Here is a 26,291-nt window from a genome sequence, read left to right on the forward strand (position 1 = left end):
CACCGTAGATGTCAAGGAATGTTATTGAGTGAATGTGTGTAAAGAAATCGCACTGATTATTTTTGCTGTTAGGCAAAGTCCGCCAGTTATCTCTAGCAATCAAATATAAAGGATGATGTTTATCTCCGATTTGAAAAATCCAAAGGATTTTCCCAGAAGCCTTTCCAAGAAACTATGATCACCTTACAACAATTATTCTGGTAAATCAGGAGAAATGACTTTCACCTGAGCTACTTCGAGTAACTGCGGGTGAAGGATGGCCAAGTGAGAGGAACTATTCAGATTAGTGTTTTTATTACTTAATTTCACTTTAAAAATGCCAGCATTACTTCATGCTGCACAAAATCTTCGAAGGAAGGCTAAAAGGTTGATGGTCCAGTTTTTTTTCTTTCCTTGTCAAAAAGAGGAGAAAATGAATATAGTTATCATTTGAGAGAAAAGTGGAGAAACCACAAGCCACTTGCCTGGTTAGTGACACTATTTCTCAGCACGAAATGTCACATAAATCCTATATCCTGTTTAGTGCAAGGAATTGTTATTCATCACGCACAGGGCAGCATTTGAAATTCGTTTGTCTGAGTTCCGTAGCCTTGTGTTAATACCTATAGTTGGAGGCTCTGATTTCATTCTCTGGAGCAACGAGGACCTCACAGACAGCGATCTGCATGCATGAGATTTTGTACAAGAGTCAAGATTTGGTCCCAAGAGATGGGCAAATAAGAATAGAGGAGAAAACAAAACAAAGCTAAGAGAAAGAGAAAAAAGAAACAATAAAACACAGAGAGCAACCTATTAATCCGGGAAGAAAATGCATTCCATCATTTTCATTATTAGAACTCCCTTTGTTTTTACTCTCAGTCAAGTCAGTCAACATAAGTTTCCTTTCCCATTTAATTCCCGAGGGGCACCTTTGATGTCCAGGAAAAGTACCAAGCTGAATGGCTCCGGAAATCTATTTACTCCTGGTAGAAATACTACACAGGAGACCAATTTTGTTCTTGCTCAGATATTTCTCCTCCTCTTGTTTCCTATAGGGATTGGTGTGAAAAACCCCAAACCGAAGGCTTACGTGCCACGTCCAGGAACTACAAAGAATGGGGTCCGGGGCAGCCACATCCGACTCCTCATCCTGGCGTGGGGTGAGGAGCCTCGAGAGCGGCTGTGGAGGGAGGATGTGCTCTAGCGAAATGGGAAGAAGCCGAGTGCCCGGCCCTGTTCCCAGGAGAAAAAACAGTGCAGAGTGGACCTGACCACCACTCAAGCGTACAGGTTGTCAGGAGGGCGTTGTCCTTTATTTTATTCTCAAATTTAGAGGAATAAGCCACTTATCCCCACTCTGTAGCTCCAGGTCAATCATATGTTTCCTGGTTAGTTCTTCTTATTTTTTTATTTTTTTTTTTTTTGCAGTACGCGGGCCTCTCACTGTTGTGGCCTCTCCCGTTGTGAAGCACAGGCTCCGGACGCTCAGGCGCAGCGGCCATGGCTCACTGGCCCAGCTGCTCCGCGGCATGTGGGATCTTCCCAGACCAGGGCACGAACCCGTGTCCCCTGCATCGGCAGGCGGACGCTCAACCACTGAGCCACCAGGGAAACCCAGTTCTTCTTTTTTGAAATTCAATTTCCTCCAGACACATATATCCAAATGCCCATGAGATGTCTGGCTCAGTCTGGGCAATGCTAAACTCATCTTCTTCACTAAATGTGCTGCTTCTCTGGCTGTCACCTCTATCTCGGTATTGGCACCACCTCGATCCCAGCCACACGGGCTAAAAATTGAGAAAACACCTCATCTCCACGCCCTCCTTCAAACCCAGCCTCCCACCCCAGAACCACATCACCAGTAACTAAATTCTGGCTAATTTATCTCCTAATTATTTCTCAGTTTCTCCCACCAGCCTTCTCTTTTTCCACTCTAGTTCACCATTTCTTCCTGAAAAGCACTTTTTGGTGCATAAGAGACACTTCATGAATGTTTGGCTTTGATAGAATGAAAAAGTATCTTCCCATCCATTTCTTATAGGGTGAATGACTACCAGATTCTCTAGAGTTGGGCTGAAGAGGGAAAACAGAACAGGATTTCATGAGATGCCTGAGAGGAAGTCGTGATCAAAGGGGAGATAACCCAATTTTCCTCTGCTTTCACCAGCCTATCACTGAAATACTTCATAGTTGACCCTCTGTCCTGTATTTTTTTTTTCCTCTGACACTCAGCACTTTATTAGTGAGGAGCTGTGGTCTGGGAAAGAGGAGGCTGGGATGGACCAGCGCCCCTCTCGGGGGATTTTCCTGGACATCAGGCGTTCCTCCACGCAGGTTTAGGGGAAACACCTTCACGGATCAAATCCCCAGAGAGCAGCGCTGTGACTGCCAAGCAGCAGGGGTACGAGGGGCGCCCGGGGCACTGCGGGGCCCCTGGGGCAGCAGGGCTTCAATGGCAGCCTCGAGGTCGAGGGTCAGAAAGCGGCGGCTGTACGTGTGCACGGCACACAGTCCGGGCCCACCAGGAGCTTCTGGAAGTTCCAGGCGACGTCGCTGCGGCACACCGGAGACCAGGCGAGGAGCTTGTGGTCGGTCACGAGGGCAGGGGCGTCCTCACTGTGCGTGCATAGCGCCTCGCGGAGGCGAAGAGCCGGTGCACCTGCGCGCCGTTCCCCTCGCCCTTGGCCAGGAGCCTGAGATCCAGCTCAAGCCCGCCGTCTGGTTGGACGTACCTGAGGCCCTTCAGCATCTCCTCATTCTTGGCATTTTCGTGCGGGAGAGACAGAGCAGCTGGGACCTGGGACCGTGACGGGAGGGGAAGCCTTCTGACCACAAACATGGAGTTTGCCCATGAGTCACTGGACTGTTGCCTTTCTTGCAAAACCCCTGGGTGGACTTGAACCCCAGCCGGGAACGAGCGCCGGCGGGAAGCGAGCCAGAGGCCCGCCTCTCCACGCCCAGGGCGCGCCGGCGCTCCTGACCCGGGTCGCGCTCTCACCCCCGCTCCGCCCTGCGCACCTGTTGCCCAAACTGCTTGCTCGGGAAGCCGAGCGCGACCAGGCCCGGGGCCCCCGAGGTGTCGCCGCTGCAGCTCATTCATCTGGGTGTGGTCCGGGACCGTCTTGCCTCCGAGCGACGCCACGTTCTCAGTGAGCAGCGCCTTGGCCCGCAGGGAGCCCAGGCTCACGGCTTCCTCACCGGCCAGCGGGCGCGCAGAAGAGGGGACACGGAGCACTGAGCTGCGCACGTGGCCAGGGTGTGTCGGAAAGGGGAGAGCCGCGGGCTCGAGAGCCCCTCTGTCCTAACATCCTTTTGCAGCTAGGCTCTGCACATGGAATAGTATCCAATGATCTCAGTCATCTGTGGGTTATAAGAGTGCTTATCAAAACCCCCAATTGTCTGGAATCTTGTTGAAATGCAGACTCTAATTGAGGAGGTTAGGGTGCAGCCTGAGCTTCCTAACAACTTCCCGGTGATGCTGAGGCCGCTGGGTGACAAAAGCTTAGATAATCTCTTTCAGAGTAAAATGTCATTGCCACAAACCATAACCCTGTCACTATTGAAGCATTAAAAGTGACTCAAGGCTCTGCAAGCCTCCAAGTTAAGTAGTTTCAGAGCGCGTCAGGACCAGAGCAGGACAGAAAAGGGCAGGAAATGGATATGGGCTGGTTAGGGGGAAATTTCTGCAGCTCATCAGCCCTTAAAATAAAAGCTTCAGACTGGATTGGGAGTTCTCATCCTCTTTGTAGAAATGCGTGACCATTCAAAAACATGTCATCCCTAAGGACAGAGTGGAGATAAGGCCACTCTTGACATGGTCTGTTGGACACTCTGACCAAGAGTCGAGGTCAGGTCTAACAGGAAGCAAACAACACGTGGTGGACACCTCAGGCTAGTCCCCTTCTCTTCCTATTTTGGCTTCGGACACCACACAGAGAATCGGACTGCAAACTCCCACCTCACCTGACAAGTCGAGCTTTTTAAGGACCCTGGGCAAGTTATGTATTGGTTCAGACACTATTCTAAATAAAAAGGCTGGCTTTTCCAAGTAAATTCCTGCCTTCTTTTCCAAGGAGCACCTTCATGTCTAAGAAAACATAAGTAGGAGGGAATGGTTTCCACACACTAAGACCTACTCCAGATGCATTGAAAACTCAGCGAAAGAAGCCAAGGCAAACTGATGATGGGAAACACATAGGACATTTGGATCAGAACATTAACCTTCGAGTTCATCATCTACAAAGCCTTAGAATGCAAACTGCTGAGGCTTCGCACATCCAGCTTAAAGGGAAAAAGGATTCTCTGACCTCATTGCCTCAGAAAAGCTCAATAGGTCACATTTCCGGCTTGGGCCACCAAGCCCTCCTTTGGCTTTTCCTTCCTATGCACAAAATTTCAGAAGTCACTGTGTGGCTGAATTTCCTTCAGTAACAGAAAAAACAGTCATTATTGTTGAATGCAAGGAACTGATCTGACCTAGAGTCAATGATTTCTTCCTGCAAGTGACAAAGCCTGTTTCCTCCAGCTGATAATGAAACCCTGGAAAGGCACTGAACATGCATTTTCAGAAGTAAATCATCCATGGCAAGGATGCAGTCCTGTACCTTTTTCAATCAAAATTTGAAGAATCGTATTTTAAAACAATTTTTTCTATTGTGGTAAAACGTATGTAACATAAAATTCACCATTTTAACCATTTTTAAGTGTACAATTCAGTGGCATTATGCACATTAAGAATCATATTTTTAAAATAAATAGCTATAAATGGGTCCCTAGTCTCTCTGAAGAAATATACTCAATAAGGGCAACAAAGAAAGAGCTACAGTTTTCATTCCAGAGAAGGATGGAAAACTGTGATACTTCCATACGAATAATTTAAAGGCCTAGAGCAAGGGGAAAAAAGTCCTATATCCTTCTTTTCCAGGGAAGGTGAGCTAGAGTATTAAGGAGATCTCTACTCACCTTTCAGCTTCAGGAAAGGTCCCTCAATATTTGCTGGATGTACTGTCTGTGTGGCCAGCAGGCCTGTGCTGGGCTCATGCCATTTGCAAGATTCACTGATAGAGAGTACATCTTCCTACATATGGAGAAAAGATAGTCTCCCTATCCCACATAAAAGAGTACAGTTTAGGGGAAAACTGTACTAGGCTTTGGGGTCAGAAAGATCTGGCTGAAACACCAGTTCTGCTGCTTCTGGTGTTATTGCAAGTCCCTTAAGCACTTTGCTATAAGATGAGGATTAATATTAGTATCTACTTCACAGGGTGGTCATAAGGGTTAAATTAGATAAGAGGATTAGTCAGGATACGATAGGTTCTGCTGCGGTAACAAATGAACCCCAATATTTCAATGGCTTAACCTGATAAAATTTTACTTCTTGCTCATGTCACAGTCTGAGGGGGGCAGGTGGCTTTCCTCCAAGGGTGATCAAGGATCTGGGATGCTTCCAAATAACATCTCTGACATCTTGGAGGTCTTTGCTTCCTGATGAATGTAGGACCCACACTGGCTCTTTACACCCTTGGCCTCAAAGTAGCTATGTCTTTTCTGGTTACAGTTCTTTGGAAATAAGCATGTATGTCAGTCAGAATCTGAGCAAAAAAGAAACAAACAAAAACAGATGGCACGCTCTAAAGGGCCACTTATTTAATGGATTACTTACAAAGGTGTAAGCAGGGTTAAAAGAAATCAGAAGGGATGGTGAGACCTCCCAAGACTGCCAAAAACTCAGTGCAGGTCCTGGATTTTCAGTAGCTGAAACTCAGGGAGCAGATGTGAGATGGGAGTCTGGAAACAGATAACCTAATCTCTCTCTCCTCTCATGTTTCTGACTCTTGCTGTTGCCTCCCAGTGATCAAACTCAGCTACACACCAGAAGTCAGTGGAGCCTGGGGGGATGCATCCACGCATGTTCAGCTTCCTGGGGGGGCCCAGAGCAGGGTGGAAAAGTGGGTCTAGAGCAGCAGGTGGAGAATCCCCACCACAACATGCAGAAGGCTTAGCAATGTTCTGAGTACATAGTGGGCACTGAAAACAAATGAGTGAAAGCACTTAAGAAAATAGGAAAAAAAAATTTAAATGTAGCTTGTGTTTATTGAGGTCCTCACAATTCACTTTACTTCCAACAAAGAGAAATATACATTTGCTAAGGAGAATTTTTCTCTCCACAGCACAGATTTTTCAACAAGGGCTCAGTGTCCAAAGCTGGGCTGTCCTTTCTCTCTCCTAAAAGATGAGTTTAACAGGAAGAATAGTGTTTTGTTTGCAAAGCAAGGAACATTGATAGCTCCGCCCTGAAGAACTTTATCTGTGCAGCCAGTAATTACAAGCTAAGTTAGGTTGAATGGCACAGTTACCCTGATAACTGCTGTTACTGTTTTCACTCCTTCACTTGCCAACAAGATCCTCTGGTCCCTTATCTTGTACTGGGGCCAACCCAACAAGAGCGGGAGAAGTTGAAATTCTGACATTTCAAAGCACAGGACAGTGCGAACAAGCTGGTGAGTTGTTTGTGTTGGGCTTTGCTAAGTAATGGGCTGGGTTCAGTGCCAGTAAAGAGCTTTGGGGAGTAGTGCTCGATGTTTATTCATATATAGTCTCTCATTCTGCACGTAAGTGAAATGATCTTTTCCAAGGATCAAATTCATTTCTTGTTGCTTTCCTCCAATTCAGTATTTTGATGTCAGAAACTCAGGGAAGTTTTGAAATTGAAGGAAATTTAGAAGTCGTTTTGCTCAGCCTCTTCACACACCATCGATGCCTTGGAGAGACTGAGGTTCAGCCTCTCCCTGAGCCCATTCAGTGATGGGACACTTCCTGGTGCAAGCAACTCCTGTGCGTGTGCTTTGAGCCAGGTAGGGAGCTCTGGCGGCGTTATCTCCTTTAGTCCCCACAGCTCCCTGAGGCAGCTACTATCATAAGCCCCACTTCCCAAGTCAGGAAACCAGAGCAGAGAAGTAACTTGCCCAAGGACACACAGCTAAACCACACTGAAGCAGGAGCTCAAACCCAGGTCTGTTTTTCTCCAAACCCCAAGCTCTTCTCCATTAGGGTCTCCAAGTACCTTTTTGGACACCCCGTCCCCACCAGGAACTCTCTGAAATATTCTTACCCATCATTTTAGCTAATCACTGTAAGTTTTACATGATATCAGAAGTGGGAATGAAAAAAAACTCTTCCTGATAATTTACATTTTGTACCGCTTTACTGTTTACGGAGCATGTCAGTAGTTTCACTTGAGCCTTTCAACAGTTCTTTGAGATAGTTATCACTACCTCTAGTTTACCTGTTAGAAAGTTGAGTTTCACAGCCATAAAAAGGAATGAAATAGGGCTTCCCTGGTGGCACAGTGGTTGAGAGTCCGCCTGCCGATGCAGGGGACACGGGTTCGTGCCCCGGTCCGGGAAGATCCCACATGCCGTGGAGCGGCTGGGCCTGTGAGCCATGGCCGCTGAGCCTGCGCGTCCGGTGCCTGTGCTCCACAACGGGAGATGCCACAACAGTGAGAGGCCCGCGTACCGCAAAAAAAAAAAAAAAAAAAAAGGAATGAAATAATGTCATTCGCAGCAACATGGATGGACCTAGAGATTGTCATACTGAGTGAAGTAAGTCAGACACAGAAAGACAAATATGATATCGCTTTTATGTGGAATCTAAAAAAATTGGTACAAATGAACTTATTTACAAAACAGATATAGAGTCACAGATGTAGAACACAAACTTTGGTTACCAGGGCAGCGGGGGGAGGGATAAACTGGGAGATTGGGATTGACATATACACACTACTATACATAAAATAGATAACTAATAAGGACCTACTGTACAGCACAGGGAACTCTACTCAGTACTCTGTAATGACCTATATGGGAAAGAAATCCAAGAAAAGAGTAGATACAGGTACATGTATAACTGATTCACTTTGTTGTACATCTGAAACTAACACAACATTGTAAATCAACTATACTCCAATTAAAAAAAAAAGAGGGGACTTCCCTGGTGGTCCATTGGTTAATATTTCACCTTCAAATGCAGGGGGTGCGGGTTCGATCCCTGGTCAGAGAGCTAAGATCCCACGTGTCTCGCGGCCAAAAAACCAAAACGTAAAACAGAAGCAATATAGTAACAAATTCAATAAAGACTTAAGAAAAAAAAGAAAGTTGAGTTTCAGAGAGTGGGCATGTGGTCATATGTGTAAGAGGGTGGTAGAGCCAGGAGCAGAGCCCAGTTCCTTTAGATTTTGGTCCTATGCTCTTTTCACTACTCCATGCTATTGACAGCAAAAGCTGAAACAAGGAGGTATCACTTTTGCCCTGGGTTCCATATCACTTCCTGTCTTGTACTGGTGCACCGTGGCTTTCTGAACTGTTGCAATTAGGAGGTTCAGTCTTTCTAATAAATCTGCCTCACATCTGCTCCTTAGATCTGCGTCCCAATGAAAAATTCTATCTCCATCCACTTTACTACCTGACCTCGACCCAAACTAGTATCTGCCCTGCTTTACCAACCGTGTTTGTGGGACTGTATGTTAGGGACAGTGGGGCAGATCAGACAGAAAGCGATCTAGAGCCACAGCAGTACAATGATGCTTCTATTTGTTCCACAGGCTGCCAAACAGCTGCTTTTAAATATCCAGATGTTTGGCATCATGTAGAACAAAACTTTGATTCATTGGCCAAATATTCCATTGTCATCTAATTCATCAACATGCTTGAATGTTTTGCATCTCACAGACTGTATGTTTGCTTAGAAGTGACTAGATTTTAATATTTCAGCTTCCAAAAAGTATCTCTCAACAAAAGCCCCCCCCCACTCTTTTCCAATGCATAAGTCTTCTTTTCTTGTTGCTCGCCAATCTGACAGAGAGAAAAGTCCCGCACATGTTACAAACTATTTAATCAGCTAAATGCATCTGCGTCAAAGGCCAGTGTGTTCTTCTGTTGAGAAAAAAGGAACTCTTGGGTTTCCCTAGTGTGATGAAGCCAAAACCCATGTAAGCAAGACACATTAAACATTCCTTACTCTGTCTTTGAGCTCATTATTTATTTTTTTATTTAGGCATCATTGACTTATTACATGATATTAGTTTCAGGTGTACAATGTGATGATTTGATATTTATACATATTATAAAATGATCACCAGGGGCTTCCCTGGTGGCGCAGTGGTTAAGGGTCCGCCTGCCGATGCAGGGGACACGGGTTCGTGCCCCAGTCCAGGAAGATCCCACATGCCGCGGAGCGGCTGGACCCGTGAGCCATGGACGCTGAGCCTGCGCGTCTGGAGCCTGTGCTCCGCAATGGGAGAGGCCACAACAGTGAGAGGCCCGCGTACCGCAAAAAAAAAAAAAAAAGATCACCACAATAGGTCTAGTGACCATCTGTCCCCACGGAGAGTTACAAGACTTGTTTTTCTTGTGATGAGAACTTTTAAGATTTGCTCTCCCAATAAACATGTTAAAAACAAAAAGATTTGCTCTCTTAGCAACTTTCAAACACCTTTGGTTTTATATCCTGTACTTTACATAAACTATTCAGTGAAAATTATTTCACTGTTTTTCCTAATTATTTTCCCTTACATGGCTACCTGGAAACACACTTTCCAGGAAATTTGCAATGAGGAGTGGAAGTGGTCCAGTGAACAAGATTTCTAAGCTTACTCTCCAGAAGCAGTGGTAGCTTTCTCCTCCTTGAGATCCTTAGATACACCTTAAATGTCTTTAATCTCTTTTGGACCCATTAACCTACTGCTACTCAAATTACTAATAGTATCTACTTTGTATTAAGCTATCACTACAGGTGTCAGACTCTGTGCTAAGTGCTTTCAAGACAGGACTCATTTAATTCTCCCAAGAAGCCTTTCTGGTATATTCCATGAAGAGCACCAATTTGCAAATGAGGAAACTGCAGCTTGGAGAGGGTCATCAATTTGTTCAAGGTCACACAGCTACTGGGCATCAGAGCAGGGACTCTGAACCCCAGCCTGGTTGCCTCCAGAGCCCACGTGCTTAACCCCTTATTCCTCCGCTTTCAAAGTGATAGTCCTCGAACACGGAATGGAATCCACCAGCCCAGAGTGAAGCCCAGCACAGGATGGTCCTTCCCTGACTTTAGGCTTCCTGTCCTCCTGTTCCTACCACATCCTAAGGTTCAACCCCACAGACCGCAAGTCGTTCCCCAAACACCATACTTTTTTCTCCTGCCTTCATTTGCACACTCTGCTCTCCCCACACGGAGCATCGTACATGCCCAAACTCAATGTCTCCGTGCCCAACATCTTCCATGGGAAAATCCCCACTCATCCAGCAAGGATCACTCAAAGGTTAACGCCTCCCCAAAGTCCCCCTGACCCCATGCTGGACCCCTCTTCTCCCATCATACCTTCCTTGGTTACAGTACCTAACACCTTTATCGTCCTTAGTGTGCTGGTCACGTGTGTTTTTTTTTTTTTGTTTTTTTTTTTTTGCGGTACGCGGGCCTCTCACTGTTGTGGCCTCTCCCGTTGCGGAGCACAGGCTCAGCAGCCATGGCTCACGGGCCCAGCCGCTCCGCGGCATGTGGGATCTTCCCGGACCGGGGCAGGAACCCGTGGTCCCCTGCATCGGCAGGCGTACTCTCAACCACTGCGCCACCAGGGAAGCCCTGGTCACGTGTTTCGAAACAATTCGTTTGCCTGTCCAGCTCGCTCATCAGCCCGGGAGCTTCTTGAGGAAGGGGCTGATCTCATCTCTGTGTCTCCAGGGCCTGGGGCAATAGGTTCTCAATTGGTGTTTATTGAATAAAAGATGAACTAAATATGCACAAGTTGTGATGATGTGTGAGTGATTACTAACATCTATTTAACACCTCCATGGAATTCAAACTGCTCAAAATTTGTGTTTCTATAGATTTCATTAGGACAGGATTCAATTTTTGTCTTCACAATCCTCCGGGAAGAGAGTTTCTGCTTTTGCTTTCTGTACGACTGTGAAATTAACTTTTAATGAGAGAGAGAGAGAGAAATAGACACAAAGAGAGAGAGGGGGAGGGAAGGAGAGAGAAAGGGAGACAGACAGAGAGAGAGAGAGAGAGAGAGAGAGAGACCGAGAGAGGAAGGGGGGAGAGAGAGAGAGAGCTCTTTTTCTCTGCATCTCAATCCCAAAGTCTCAAGGAAGATTCGATTAACTCAATTCTGGCACTAGAACGATCACCACCAATGATCACATTATCCTAACACAACTGTTCCCATAATAACCATGTCGTTGGGAGGAATTCCATTAAGTGAGAATGGGGGTGGGATGCTGAGCAAAGAAAACAACAGATGTCTGCCATAGTCCGCTGATATCAGGGCTGAAAAACAATTTCTTACAGGGTTAGCAAAGCCTTGTTTAGGAAATCATCTCTCTCACTGTTTTGGAGATTTTAATAAGGGCCTCTTAAAGACCAAAAGGTCACCCAAACTCAGAGAAATGCCTTTCTAATAGAGGCATTACAGGCCTGATAGATGGGATACTTAGGGGCCTAAAAGGCTTCTCAGAGTCTTCAAATGTAGGGAGTTGTGAGGTCCTTTCATAAAGCCAGAGACCTCTGCTTATTGACATGGATACTTGTGTCACCGGTAGAAGTTATTGGGCAGGTAAGTTCTAAAAGTAAAAATCTGCAAAGCAAATGGTATCTAGAAGCCTGGAAGCACTGGGCCCAAGTCATCACCCAGTGAAACAGGTTCTGTATTCGAGAATGGATTACTTCATCTCTCAGAGTTTCTCTTTCCTCATCTGTGAAAAGGAAATAGATAACAAAGCCATCTTCACTGAGTTGCTAGGAGGATCAAGTGAAACAAAGTGTAGAAAGCCTAGATGTACAAATGTTATTTACTTGTGTTATTTCAGGGAGAAACAGAAAATAATGGAAGTACTCATTTAGAAGGGAATGGTAAATAAGGTTGTGCAACTACTCATATTTTGACATTAAATTTTTCTCAATAATTAAAATGGAAACAACAAAAAACTGGGGAAATGACGGGGGTACAGGTTAAATGAAGTTGATTAACGTTATATTTTTCTACTATAATTTTATAAACAACATGAATACACATGAAAAAGAACTAGAAAGGGAGTTCAAATAAAAACGATTTGGGGGCATCCCTGGTGGCACAGTGGTTAAGAATCCACCTGCCAACGCAGGGGACACAGGTTCGAGCCCTGTTCCGGGAAGCTCCCACATGCCGCGGAGCACCTAAGCCCGTGCGCCACAACTACTGAGCCTGCGCTCTAGAGCCCGCGAGCCACAACTATTGAGCCCTCACTCTAGAGTCCGCGAGCCACAACTACTGAGCCTGTGTGCCACAACTACTGAAGCCCGTGCATCTACAGCCTGTGCTCCACAACGAGAGATGCCACCAAAATGAGAAGCCCGTGCACCGCGACAAAGAGTAGCCCCTGCTGGCTGCAGCTAGAGAAAGCCCACGCACTGCAATGAAGACCCAACACAGACAAATAAATAAATTTATTAAAAAAAAAAAAAAAGAAATACAGCATCTTAAGCAGAGGTGGGAGCACGGAGGTAGGGCACATGTGGGCAAGTTGGCACAATTCCCAATTTTTTTCCCTACCCACAATCCATTTGTCCTTCTATCTGCACTCAGTCTTCCTCTGGTAGGAGTCCCCCCCTCCTATGTCAACATGTTCCAGGGGCAGATGCACCAGAGCAGATTGAAGGTTTGAAGTCAATCAGTATATCTGTCAAGACACGTGAAGTCCCTGAGATTTTACCCTACTTGAAAGAAAGCAAGTTAGTCTGCTACCATTTTATGGATGCTGGGAGAGAACATAAGACTCCTTGACAAACTCACACACACAGACACACACACACACGGTATTACAGCAAAAGAAGCAGCCAGAGTGTCAGCAATTTGCATTGCTCCCCAAGCTCCAATCCCCACGGTGACAATAAGGGCCAGGTGACACCTGCATACATAGTGGGTGGTGTTACAGCAGAGGAATTCGGAGCTGAGGGACCTGTATGCTGTGGGCAAGCAGGGAACGCTGTGACCAGCAACGAGTCAGTCCTCCCTCCCCAGCTCCCACCCTGAAAGCTGTGGTCAAACTCTAGCACCTTCACCTACTTGGTTGCCTATGTGACCAGGTACAGAGCTCCTTGGGAGAAGGACAGGCCATGCACACCCAGCAGGTATGTGCAAGATGCTCAGGGCCATGATTCTTCTGACAGTATCATGTTTTCTTGGCCATATACAGGGATGTGCATGTCATCCAACCAGAACTATTGAGATGAAATGAAACCTTTGAAGCGTTTGCTTCAGATGACAGGCATCTCACTTCCCGCCCCACCTCTACCTCAGAGGAGAATCTAGAAGAGCCATCTTGTGACCAGTAAAGTCTGTATGAGAATGGGGTCCACTCAAAGAAAGCAGAATTGAGAAATGGAGAGATCAGGAAAATTGATTCTGGTGTCGTCATTTGATCCACAGTATAAAGCCAGGCTTAAAACCAAGCCGTCTACCTCCAGAGTTTCCATTTATGGAAGGCAGTTTAGGTACAGTTTTCTGCCACTTGCCATCAACAGAGTCCTAACAGACAAAAATATCAATGTAAACCTGTATTAGTCAGGGTTCTCCAGAGAAACAGAACCAATAGTATATATAGAGAAATCTAGCTCTCCCTCAGTAGATAGATAGATGATAGATAAATCTAGAAGGAGAGAGAGAAAGAGAGAGTGATAGAATGGTAGAGAAGAGAGAAAGAGAAAATGATAGAGAAGAGAGACTTATTATAAGGAATTGACTCATGTGATTATGGAGGCTGACAAGTCCCAAGACGTGCAGTTGGCAAAAGCTGGAGACACAGCAGCACTGATGGGGTAGTTCTAGTCTGAAGACCAGGAAGCTTAAGACCCAGAAAGAGCCAGTGTTTCACTTTGAGTCTGAAAGCAGGGAAAAACTCAATGTCCCAGCTCAAAGTTGTCTGGCAGGAAGAATTCTCTCTTACTCACAGGAAGGTAGGGCTTTTTGTCTTCTTCAGGCCTTCAACTGATTGGACGGAGCCCACACACGTCAGGGAGGGCAATCTGTTTTGCTCAGTCCACCAATTCAGATGTTGATCTCACCAGAAATACCCTCAGAGGCGCACCCAGAATAATGTCTGACCAAATGTCCAGGCACCCTTTGGCCCCATCAAGTTGACATATAAAATTAACCATCACAACACTTTGTTAAATTACATTTATCAAATGTTATGAATGTGCCTAAGTCTTGCTTTGGTGAACTTATAAAAGTCCCTAAGTGATTCAACTTCACGATTTTTATTCTTCCAGACTCTTGAAAAAATGGGGCTGTTTAATGAATCATTTGTTGATTCATTTCATCCAAGGTTTTGCAGGGGTTTTAAGAACTTAGAACTCTATTGTCACAGTTGTGTTGTTCCCGAGACTAAATTAAATCTGCTAGGTAAAACCTTACCCTCTGTTATAAGAGCTATTCCCGGACACGCATCTCTCCTATTCCTGAAGTAGGACCAAAAAAAGAGGGGGGAGAGAGAATTTTTCAAGATAAAAGACTGTTTGGATTTTCTTATGCTATTTTAAGTTCACAATCCTGTCCATTTGATATTCATTTTACATGCCTGGCTTTCATCACAATGATTATCATTTAATTACATTTTAGCTGAAACAGCCATGTAACATTTCAGTGAGATTGAGGAAAGACTGAGCCTCACTTCCAGGCTTTTCTGCAGCCTTACATGATATCTCTGTGTTAACTTTAGAGGCTGCCTTTTATAACACAGGGGCTACAATGTAGATAATTAGCCTTCTCATGATGTCAGGTACATTAAAAATTGGCTTGATTTCATTTCGGTTCCACACAAAGTTTTCATTCATGGTTCATCCAAGCGTTTTTCCCCATCAGAAGCTTCTTCTCATGGAGCCCACAGTCCATCTGCCATGGGACCAATCAGCCCAGAAGGAAAGATATGAATGAATGAAACCTAATTCACAATAGAGTGGGATTTCTTTTCATTCTTGTCCAGTGCATTCCCTCTACCTTGGCTATATAGTGCAAACTCCTGGATGCTCCAAGAGATGCTGAGGAACTTGCCCAGCCCTTCAGCCCTCTTGGAGAGCAGCTGAGAGGAAACGTTCCCTCTTGCTGGCTCCTGACCATGGCAGAGAGACCACAGGAATGGTGAGAACAGGACTCACCATGCTGGCTCTTACCTGCCAGCAAACAGACAAGGTCTCCTCCCAACCTCCTCCTCTCCCTCAGTCAGCTCAACAAAGAGGTTTCCCACCCTGTTCCCCACCATTCAGCCTGTGTCTGTCACATTGGTCAGGGAGAATAGGAAGCTCTAGTTCAGGCTTGGGACAAGCCACGGTCTCTAGGCACCAGCTGTACCCGAAATAGAGCTCATGTATTACAACGAAGTTTGGCTTCTTGTTTCTTTTTTGAATCAGTTCAGAATCTGGAGGAGAGACTAGGTAACAGGTATGATCAGCTCCTTTCAAACCCCAAACATACACCAAGGACCTGGGAGAACTGGCAGAGCTAAGTAGGTTACTGTAATAACTTGATACCAAGTTCCTAAGGCGGAGAGGAGATAAGATGGCAGAGTAGAAGGACGTGAGCTCACCTCTTATTACAGAAACACCAAAATCACAACTAATTGCTGAGCAACCATCGACAAAACAAACAAACAAAACAATGCTGGAGCCTACCAAGTTCCTAAGAAAACATTCTCAGAAGACTAAAGGCACTCAGAAAGTGGGGACCCATTTTCTCTTCCATTCTTTTCCACATCCCATCAAACATATAAGGCAGTTGTGAGATATTATACACAGTATAAAGGGCAGTATTTAGTCACAAGCTAAGACCCTTGAGTTCCCCTTTAGCTCCAGCTTTTGAAGTGCAACCTAAATGATTAAACAAAAACTGCAGTTCATGTTTGCAAAGTAAATGACTATCAAACTTATGACTCTGATGATCTCTATTAAAAAAACTAAAAACAATGTATTGAGAGATAAACGAAGACTTGAGTAAATGAGAAACAGCATGTTCCTGGAAAGGAACACTAAATTTTTATAAGCATGCTAATTGTTCTCCAATTAAATTACTGTTTTAATGCAGTTCAAATCAAAATGTCAGAAATAGGGCTTCCCTGGTGGCGCAGTGGTTGAGAATCTGCCTGCTAATGCAGGGGACACGGGTTTGAGGCCCGGTCTGGGAAGATCCCACATGCCACGGAGCAACTAGGCCCGTGAACCACAGCTACTGAGCCTGCGCGTCTGGAGCTTGTGCTCCGCAACAAGAGAGGCCGCGACAGTGAGCGGCCCGCGCACCGCGATGAAGAGGGGCCCCCGCTCGCCACAACTAGAGAAAGCCCTCGCACAGAAACGAAGACCCAACACAGTCAAAAATAGATAAATTTAAAAAAATTTTTTTAATTAAAAGAAAAAAAGAATGTGCCAAATAACTGTCAACTAAAAAATTACTCACAATCTAAAAGTTGAGAGTTATGTTTTATTTGGTGGGAATTTTTAGGACTTCAAGCCCAGGAGGCAGCATCTCAAGTAACCCTTGGAGAACTGCTCCGAGGAGGGGAAGGGGGGAGCTAGGATACATAGGAGTTTTGCAACAGAGGGCAGGTAGTAGGAACAAAAGATTACCGTTAATTAAACTACAAGTCTCAAGGAATGTAGCACTTTTCTACTATGGGAAGATGCAAGAGTCTGGGCTCACTGAAATCATTCCTTAGATATGCACCTCAGCTATCTGGGGCCAGTATCCTGTATTTTCACATCCTGAGTTTCCTCAGGGCTCACCGTGGGGAGTGGTGGCAGTCTGATGGCTGCTAGATGGCCGGTATTCTTTCCTTCCTGGGTTCCCTCAGGGCTCACCAGCTTAACATAGGCTGTGGCTGCCCTCTCTGATGACTGTGATTACTGAAATGGCAGGCAATATTCCATGTATCAAACCACTCCAGCCGTAAACAGGGCTGTCTGGGTCAGTTACCCTGGGGTTCTCCTCATTCTAGAGCTGCTCTCCTTGGACCAAGAGTTGATTCAATTAGCTTGACTTACATGGTGGGTTATTTTCTGCTAGTCTAACCAAAAAGAATCTCCCCTCACTGATGTTTAGGAATGAAGAGGGCACGTCGACTACCACCATGCTGGTGGGTGGTCGTGTAAAGGTCTCCCGTTGTTCTGCTGACAGTATTGTCCTTTGTCACCTTCCCTTCCTCCTTCCCGAAGTCAGCACAGGCAGTGTGAAAGGGACAGTTCAGGAAGTCAGACAGACCAAAACACATGCGCTAAACCAGCTGTCCTTAGGGGAAAAGCATGGTCTAGACCATTATACTCTTAGATAATCTAGTTCAGATAATCAAATTGCCCCGGAAATGGTCACCTCTCCCTTTTCATTTTGTTTCTTGGAAGTCACACCTCTGACTTTATTCTTTATTCTTTCTTGGTGATGGCAACATCTAAGAACAGGCAACCAAATTAAAGAGGGTGTTGTTCACTTACGTCAGTGGAGATACAAGAGTCTCATCTCCAGTGATTGCCCAATAGGTCTTGAATGCTACAGGAAGGATTAAGCAGATTATGTAACATGATTCCATCAGCTGAATGTCTTGCTTTCATCACCCTGCAGTTAAATCTTTGCAGCGTGCATTGTGACCCCAGACTACAAACCGGCGTAAAAAGCTTCCGCTCTTGTGTATAGTGTTTTTCCACAGTTGAAAAAAATTCCTTTAAGGCACACACATTCCTTTAATAGCCATAGGCTATTGACGTTTTTAATAAAAACGAGACTGTGCTTAAAGCATAAAATCTAAATAATGGAAATAGTTATGCTAATAACAACGGCTAACAGTCGTTGAGGGCTTACAACTCAGTAGGTACCAGGAATGATATAAAAGCAGTCAACAAACAGTGTGGCAGGGCACTGACCAATCAGAACTGACATGGGTCTTAACCCTGCATTAGGATAGCTGAGGTCTGTTGCCATGCAGGACACTGATCTTGTAGTTGCTGGGTCCTGAGGAGGTGAGACCGGCTGGGACCTGGGACCCTTTGCTGCAATGCTGCAGTGCTTGCACCTGGACACACCTCTCTTCAAGCAACAAAATTCAAAGAAACGATATGGGACTAAAAATAACTGCATGCAAGCGCAGTTGGGGCAAATTCTGGACAAAAGATTCAAAGAGACCGATAAAACCCAACTGCCACTTTTGAAGATCCTGAAGCGAAAGCAGGGTACCGCGCGTGCCCCCGGCACACAACACCACCTAAGCGGTGGGCAAAACACCTACCAGTGTAGGTGGTCACCCCTCCAGCCGACCCCTGGCCACACCCCTACTCTCACCCCATATAAGGAACAAGCTCTCCTCCCCCAGCTTGGGGAGCCAGCAAGCAAGGGAATTGTTATTTGTTCTCGCTCCCCACTGCTGCAGGGGCCCCAATAAAGCCTTGCCTGAAATTCTTGTCTGGCCTCTGATCAATTTCTATTGATTAAGGAGGCCAAGAACCCTGGTCCATAACAGAAGTGTGAGGAATCTAGGGGGAAGGTGTCTGTGTTTGGGGACATGTGCTCAGGGAAGCTATTTACTAACTGGTAAGGAAGTGATCCACATCTGAATAATGTGTACAGATGTCCCAGGTACACCGGCTGAATATCAGAACTGCCAGGCCCTGTGCTATAGCCCCTCTTCCCACCACAAGCCTATAAGGGAAGATCCGGCACTTATATCCCTTTTACAGATAAGGAAATGAAAACTACAGAGTTTAAAGATTTTGCCCAAGAGCACACAGTCAGTACAAGGAAAAAACCAATTTGGAAATAACTAATTTAAAAACAAATTAATAGATTTTTTGCGGGGGAGCAGTTTTAGTTTGATAGAAAAATTGCGTGAAGGGTAGAGAGTTCCCATGTACACCCTCACTGGCCCACCTTCAGTTTCTCTCATTATCAACATCTTGCATTAGTGCAGTACATTTGTCATATTTGATGAGCTGATATTGATACATTATTATTAACTAAAGTCCATAGTTTGCATTAGAGTTCACTCTTTGTGTTGTACATTCTATGAGTTTTGACAAATGTAGAAGGATGTGTACCCAACACTAAAATAGCACACAGCATGGTTTCACTGCCCTAAAAATCCTCTGTGCCCCTCCTATTCAGCCCTCCCTGCTTCCCCCAGCCCCTGGCAACCACTGATCTTTTTACTATCTCCATAAGTTTGCCTTTCCCAGGATGTCATATAGCTCAATTATACTGGATGTAACCTTTCCAGGTTGGCTTCTTTTGCTTAACAATATGCATTTAAGTTTCCTCTATGTCTTTCTGTGGATTGATAGCTCATTTCTTTTCATCACTGAATAATATTCCTTTTGCCTGGGTGTACCACCATTTATTTTTCTGTCGAAGGACATCTTAGTAGTTTCCAAGTTTTGGCAATTATGAAAAAAGCTGCCACATACATTCCTGTGCAGGTTTTTGTGTGGACATAACTTCTCAATTCATTTGGCTAAATACTAAGGAGCACGACTGCTGTATCATATGGTAAGAGTGTGTTTAGTTTTGCAAACCTGCCAAACTGTCTTACAAAGTGGCTGTACCATTTTATACCCCCATCAGCAAGTAATGAGAAAGAACTAAGTTTTCATATACGGTTTTGTAAATTTACAAAGCACTTTTAACTCTATGAACTGAACCTGGATCACAGAAAGACATATTTCTTCAACAATAAAGCCACATTATCTCTTTGGTATGCTATGGACTTTTCTGTGTAATTATTACTGCCAAATAAAGGCTACTACTTACTCAGAACCTATTTGGTGAATGACGTTCATTCCTTTATGTCTTATTTAACCTTCATAACAAATCCTGAAAGGTAGGGATTGTCATTTATTGAAAAGGAAACTGAGGCTCAGAGAAGTCAAGTATATCGCTCAAGATGACGAGGGAATTCAAACCCAGTGCTGCCTGTCGCCATGTCCTCGGTTCCTTATACTCTATAGCATTACACCCCTTCACTGTAAATTAGCAGGAAAGATTGTGAAAGACTTGGAAGGGAGAAAAAAGGGAAAAAAAAAGACTTGGAAGGGAGAATGTCCTGTTCAGTGCATCTTTCTGAGGTATCTTCCCCTTTCCTTGTCTCAGAGCTATTTTACAACTCTGTAAATTGTAGAAAACTAGGAATAATGAAAATGATTTTTGTCCACACTTGCAAATCAGTTGTGTCTGGTGGAGTGCAATTTTTTTTTTTTTTTTTTTTTTTTGGCTGCTTTGGGTCTTTGACGCTGAGCATAGGCTCAGCAGCCGTGGTGCACTGGCCCAGTTGCTCTGGGGCACGTGGGATCCTCACGGACCAGGGCTCGAACCTGTGTCCCTTGCAAAGGCAGGCGGACCTCCAACCACTGCGCCACCAAGGAAGCCCTGGTGGAATGAAATTGACAATCAATTGCCCCGTGGATAGACTGCTTTTTGTATCTATTTGTAAATTCACTTCAGCATTCCTTATCTGCCTCTACACGTGTGTATTAATTTGAATTCTCCTTGGAACCAACTGAAATACCTTACTGGTTCAGTGATTAATTAATGAGTTCAATTCCTTGACATGTGTTTATTTTATATAGGTGTGACTCTCATGATTTTACCCTTAAAAAATTCTTTTAACAGAATGTATTTTGTGTATCAATATAATCAGAAACAATGTCAGTGTTATTTCATTATTATGGTTCCTTTTGCATAACTTAGGTGCATTAGCATATCGAGACATGTGAAAATTCTGGACTTTCCCTAAACCCACCTGACTGACTGGCTACCTTTTGAGATTGATGTTGACATGGTCCTTCCCTCAGTTCTTTCTCCAATGCTACCACTACATCATCTCTTATTTCCTTCTGAAACCGTGTTTCTCTTTTTCTGCACAATTAAGATTTTCTGCTTACTGTTTCTATAGAAACAAGGGAGTATTGGAAGGGGACTCTCCAATAGTAGTTAATCAAGAAGAATCTTAGAATTAAATTTGCCTGCAATACTTCACACACCTCACTGTATGACAGATTATTACGTGTCTTGTGGCTTTTTCGAGATACTAGTTTCCCCTTCTGCCAGCCTTAGGCTCATTAGCCATTCATAGCTTTATCCTATTCTGAGCAGGCAGGGGACACTTTAGAAATATGTCTTTTTCTGGATAAGAAGTACTGTCAAAATACTTTTGGTAGAAGAGAAACTTGAAATTATTGATTATAGTTTTGAGAATAATGACATTTTAGAGAAAACAAGATCTTAGGCATAAACTATCCAATCCCTTCATTTGACAGATGTGGAAACTGAATTCCAGAGAAATTAAATGACTTGGCCACAGTCACACAGCTGACTGTGGGCCTTGCTAGAAAGAGGGCTGCACCCTCATTTCCAGTTCGGTTCTCTTTCCAGGACATACAGCATTTCAGTGACCTTGGCCTTCAAGAACTCAGGTTAGCTCGGTAGCTAATAATGATAGCAGGCATTATTTTCCCAAACTTCTCTGATTTTATGAAATCATGCAGTTTATAAAAGCTTATTGTTTTACGTACTTGAAGGAAAAATCAAGGGCAAGGTCAGTGGGAGCAAATTTGCGTTTAAATGACAACTTGCAAAAATAAATTTGAAGTTAATACCAGATTTTCGCGGTTGTGTTCACTAACAGGACCAGATCGTGTGACTGTCACACATTGCACCTCCCTCCACGTATGCAGGCCCTCTGGATTTTTCCTGGGCTTGCTGAAGTTAGGCAAGGTTGGCCAACGGCTGCTGACCACATATTTGTTTGCCTACTGAATTCAACAGTTCAAGAAAGCAGTCCATTATTAAGAACCCTGCATTTAATACCTCTCATTTGCATTCCAATTATTTTTTTAGTTGACAAGGAAGTTTGAGGGGGGAAAGTGAATAAAAGCCTGGCTTTATTTTTAGAAAACCTTAAGCCTAGAGGATCCCTTGGACTTTCAAGAATGATAAAGAGAAACAGGCATTGCTTAACGCAGCCATCTGGACCTCAATGGTCCTGTTTACAGGAAGAGGCACATAAAATTAGAAAGAGCCAGTGGAGGACAGCATAACCTAGTCAGTACCAAGGACCTGAAAGATGTGTGCTTCTCCCTTATCCGATCATGAGGCTACCATCCACTCTCTGGGAGACCTTCACCTTTCAGTCCCCCCATTCCCACTCCCCAGTTTACACATAGAAGTGCCAACCACACAAGGAAACCAACACGCTTACCAGTTTCCCATCTGATGAAGCATGAAGACAAAGTACCTGCTTCCGTTGCAGATACCTAGTATGTTTTTTTAACATCAGGCTTGGAAAGTGTGTTTCCTCTCAGTCATAATTCACTGTGTGATCTGAGTAATCTGGAAACCCTTGGGGACGGTGTTGGGTGTTTACTGTAGTATCAACTGAACTCAATATTAAAGCCCTCCTTGCCTCCTGATTTTTAACCTTGCAGGGGTAATGGGCTGTTTAGTGAGATAATCTCTGTGCCTACGAGGGAAACAGCTCTAGGTAAATGGAAGGTGATGGATGACTTAAAGGGAACTCAAACACATTTATGCCATTTACCACCAACTCAGCCCAGCGTGGGAGGAACCTCAGTCATGTGTGTCCTAGTTGCAGACTCATGCCACAGAGATGTCTTGTGTCAACCGGGAGTGAGCCTCACACTGGGAAGCCATGCTGTTCATGAGGGCAGGCCTGTTCCTCAACCCATAGGTGGGTGCCCATATCCTGCTGCTGGCATATGGTGCCCCATCATTAGCTAGATGTCAGCTACTCTGGAAAGGGCCTAAGGATAATCCAACCTGGGCTGTGGAAGGCGATTAGGACTGGCTGCGTGGGGATCAAACCAGTTTGTGTCTGGGGAAACCTGAACAGGAGTTGAAGGTGTTAAAGACGGGGGCCCTTGGTCAGCAAGGGAGAATCTTCAGCATGAATGTCACCCCAACTCTCCTCTCCTTTCCTTCCGTGTTGGAAGACAGTTCCAATGTTGCACAATTCTCTCTGTGCCCAAAGGAAATGTCAGGGGTTCAGGACCAGAAAAACTTGCTGCACATAAAAGGTAGAATCTTTTTTGAGATTGTATCATGGAACACATGACTTCTCTTGAGATTTTTTCTTTTTAAAAAAATTAATTAATTAATTAAATTTCGGCTGCGTTGGGTCTTCCTTGCTGCGCGCAGGCTTTCTCTAGGTGCAGTGAGCGGGGGCTACTCTTCGGCGCGTGGGCCTTTCACTGCGATGGCTTATTCTGCTGTGGAGCACGGGCTCTAGGCGTGTGGGCTTCAGTAGTTGGGGAACGGGGACTCAGTAGTTGTGGCTCACTGGCTCTAGAGTGCAGGCTCAGTAGTTGTGGCACACGGGCTTAGTTGCTCTGCAGCATGTGGGACCTTCCTGGACCAGGGCTTGAACCCCTTGTCCCCTGCATTGGCAGGCGGATTCTTAACCACCGCGCCACCAGGGAAGCCCTGAGATTTTTTTCAATAAAGAAGGTTTGTTCAGAGTCAGAGTTGACTAGATGATGCTTGACCTGCCCTAGAGGATTCAGAGAGCCTCTAATACCTTTGAAATTGTATACAAAACAGTATTATAGGATTTAATATTCATTTTTCTGGGAAGAGGGTATATATATCTCTTGTCAAAGAATCTCAAAAGATCTGTGACTCCAAAATATTTTGTAGCCACTGCTGTAGAGTTCAGAGGAGCCCAGCCTTTCTGATCGTGGCAGAAAGAATCCTGAAAGGTCACTGCATGACGTGGATATGAGGTAACTCACGGCCTGTGCTTTGCCTGGTCCCTGGGTACCCCTCCATCACCCTTTAGCTGGCCCAGGGCACACTGCCTGTTCTGTTCCAGAGACAAGTAGCTAGACCATCTCAGGTCCCTCCAACCATATCCCAACACAGTCCTTGCCCAGCATCAGCCCTGTGAGATAGCACCCTCGATGATATACCTTTAATAAGGTCACACTCAGGCAAAAGGCAAATGAACCATAATGATGGAAGGACAGGAGCAGATGTCCCAACAGGGCAGGTGTGGCATAGTCAGAAACTTCCGGTGTTATGGGGGACAAGGAAAACACAATGGCCAGGACATGGAGACCTGAGTCCACATTCTGCACTGGCCAGTGCACAGCATTGGGCATTTCACCCTCATGTATTTATTTCAGTTTCCCAATCTGTAGAATGGGGAAGTTGGACTAGGTTCCTGAGGCCTCCCTAGCTGAGGACATGACAGGCTGTGGACAAACTTGGTGACGTGGCCCTGTCTGCAGAGAGGTATTGGCAGAGGAACTGGTCTTCTATTAGGAGCTGGTTTATTCTTCTATCTTAAACACCAAGCTATATGTTTTAAGACATGTTGGATTTTGCAGTCTGTAGAAGGATTATAAACAAATACATACATCCAAGAGTAAAAACATCACTTGTGTGAAGCATCATGATGTCGGTGATGGGTTATGGGTTAGTTAGGGCCGAAAGCCGAAGACTGAATATTTCTGATTATGATGGGGTGCCTGCTCTGTGGTTTCTGATTTGGAAGTATTGTTCGTAAGTCTCCCTTCCCACCTCCAATCTCTAGTTCTGTTCGTAGCGGATCATATATATTTCCATTCTAGACTCTTCAGCGTACAATCCTTAAGGTGTCCGAATCGATACTTTGGCATATTAGTCATACTCAGGTCTCCTGACATTTTCACTCCAGGCTCAAAGGAGGCCTCTGAGTCCTCTAACCTCTCCTGGATTCCATCCTTCTCATCCCCGTCCCTGTTCCTGGATGTCACATCTCCAATGGTCCGTTCCACCCTCATCCCGCTTCCTCCTCTGGGTGTTTCAATCTTGCCTTCCTTGCAGCCTTGTCCTTCTCCTCCCGGATCTTCTCAGATCTTCCTTATCTTAAACATCAAACAAGTTTCTCTGCACTATTTGTCTTTTCAGTCACTTTTAAATCTATTTCCTTCTCCCAACCCACAAATCCTCGGAGTAAATAGCTTATACCTACTATTTCTATTTCCATCTTCTTGCCTCTGCAGTCTGGATGTTCATAAGCTGCCCTGGAAATGTTCTCTCCAAGCAGGGCTTTCCATGCTCTCCTTCCCTCTGCCCCTAGTTTTTGATATAAATGCAGGGTAGAGACAGCATGTCCCTCCGTCACCTTCCAGGGCCCAGCACTGACCATGACTCAGCAGCAGCTCAGGAAACCTTCGCTGAACACTGAAGCTCTCTGTTGCCTCTTCCTTCCAGATATTTCTCATCCGTCCATCCTGTGTCTCCTTGCAATACAAGCCCTCCTTGTCTCACCTCCTATCTCTGTGGCAATATTCTGGCTCGCTTCTTCACTTCTAATTCATCCCGTAGAGCATTGTATCACTTACATCTTCCTCAGGACTCACAGACAGTTCCCCAGGGACTATTGATCCAAGCTCCATCTCTTCAATGGGTATTTTTAAAATGTAATTAGTTAACTGCTTACAAAAGAGCTATAGATGCACAAGTGAAACATTTAAACTGAACAAAAAGGTACCAGAGAAACAGAAAATCCCTCTTTCCTCCCATTCTCCCTGTTTTTTCTCCCAGGAGCAATCACCCGTTAGCAGTTTCTTATACATCCTTGCCCATCCTCACAGAGATATTTTGTGCGTGCAGTTCTTCCTGATTGGTCTACAGTTCACCACCGTGCCTGGGGCCCCGTCTTGAATCCAGCCATTTGGGCTGTGGGCCTGTTTGCCTACTGGCCATTTCTCCCAGAGCTGGGCTCTACCATACATATTCCAAATCATAGCCCGAGGTTTGCTTCAGGCTGTGCAGCCTGAGACTAATCCTTGCTCTCACTAGATGGTTGGGGACTTCTGGTGGCTGGGAGGGACCCGCAGACAACATGCCCCCTGTGGCTACTGTGAGGGTTTCCAGCACTGTTCACCCTCCTTGGAGTGAAGCTGCTTTCTGGTCAGTGGTCCAGTCTGAATCCCACTAATCCTGACTTTGCTCTTTCTGCACCAACCAGAAATTGAAGGAAGTTCTAACTGGTTTGCCTCTGAAACACGGTGGGTTGTGCTCCCTCTTGACCTGGTTGCCAGGAGATGGGCCTGTGATGACAACGTTCCTTTGTTTCGCATTATCGCTTCATCATGTGGCCTTATTACCGAGTCCAGGTCTGAGCCCTCTTCCAATGATGCACCAGAATGATCTGAGATATAAATCAAGGTTGTACATGTCTACTGGGTACCCTGTGATAGCACCTGGGTGTAGAAAGCTGGATGTCCTTATAGCCAGAGTGCAGTTCCGTCTA

General features: G+C 45.1%; 1 pseudogene; it reads right to left on the bottom strand.

The window, feature by feature from the left end:
• Positions 1–2,337: 2,337 nt before the first annotated feature.
• LOC111175082 (glutathione peroxidase 1 pseudogene) lies at positions 2,338–24,813 on the bottom strand (annotated as a pseudogene).
• Positions 24,814–26,291: the final 1,478 nt, after the last annotated feature.

The sequence above is a fragment of the Delphinapterus leucas genome, chromosome 18, assembly GCF_059928025.1.
Source record: "Delphinapterus leucas isolate spDelLeu-1000000601 "Yukka" chromosome 18, BTC_Dleu_Yukka2, whole genome shotgun sequence".
NCBI classification, from domain to species: domain Eukaryota; kingdom Metazoa; phylum Chordata; class Mammalia; order Artiodactyla; family Monodontidae; genus Delphinapterus; species Delphinapterus leucas.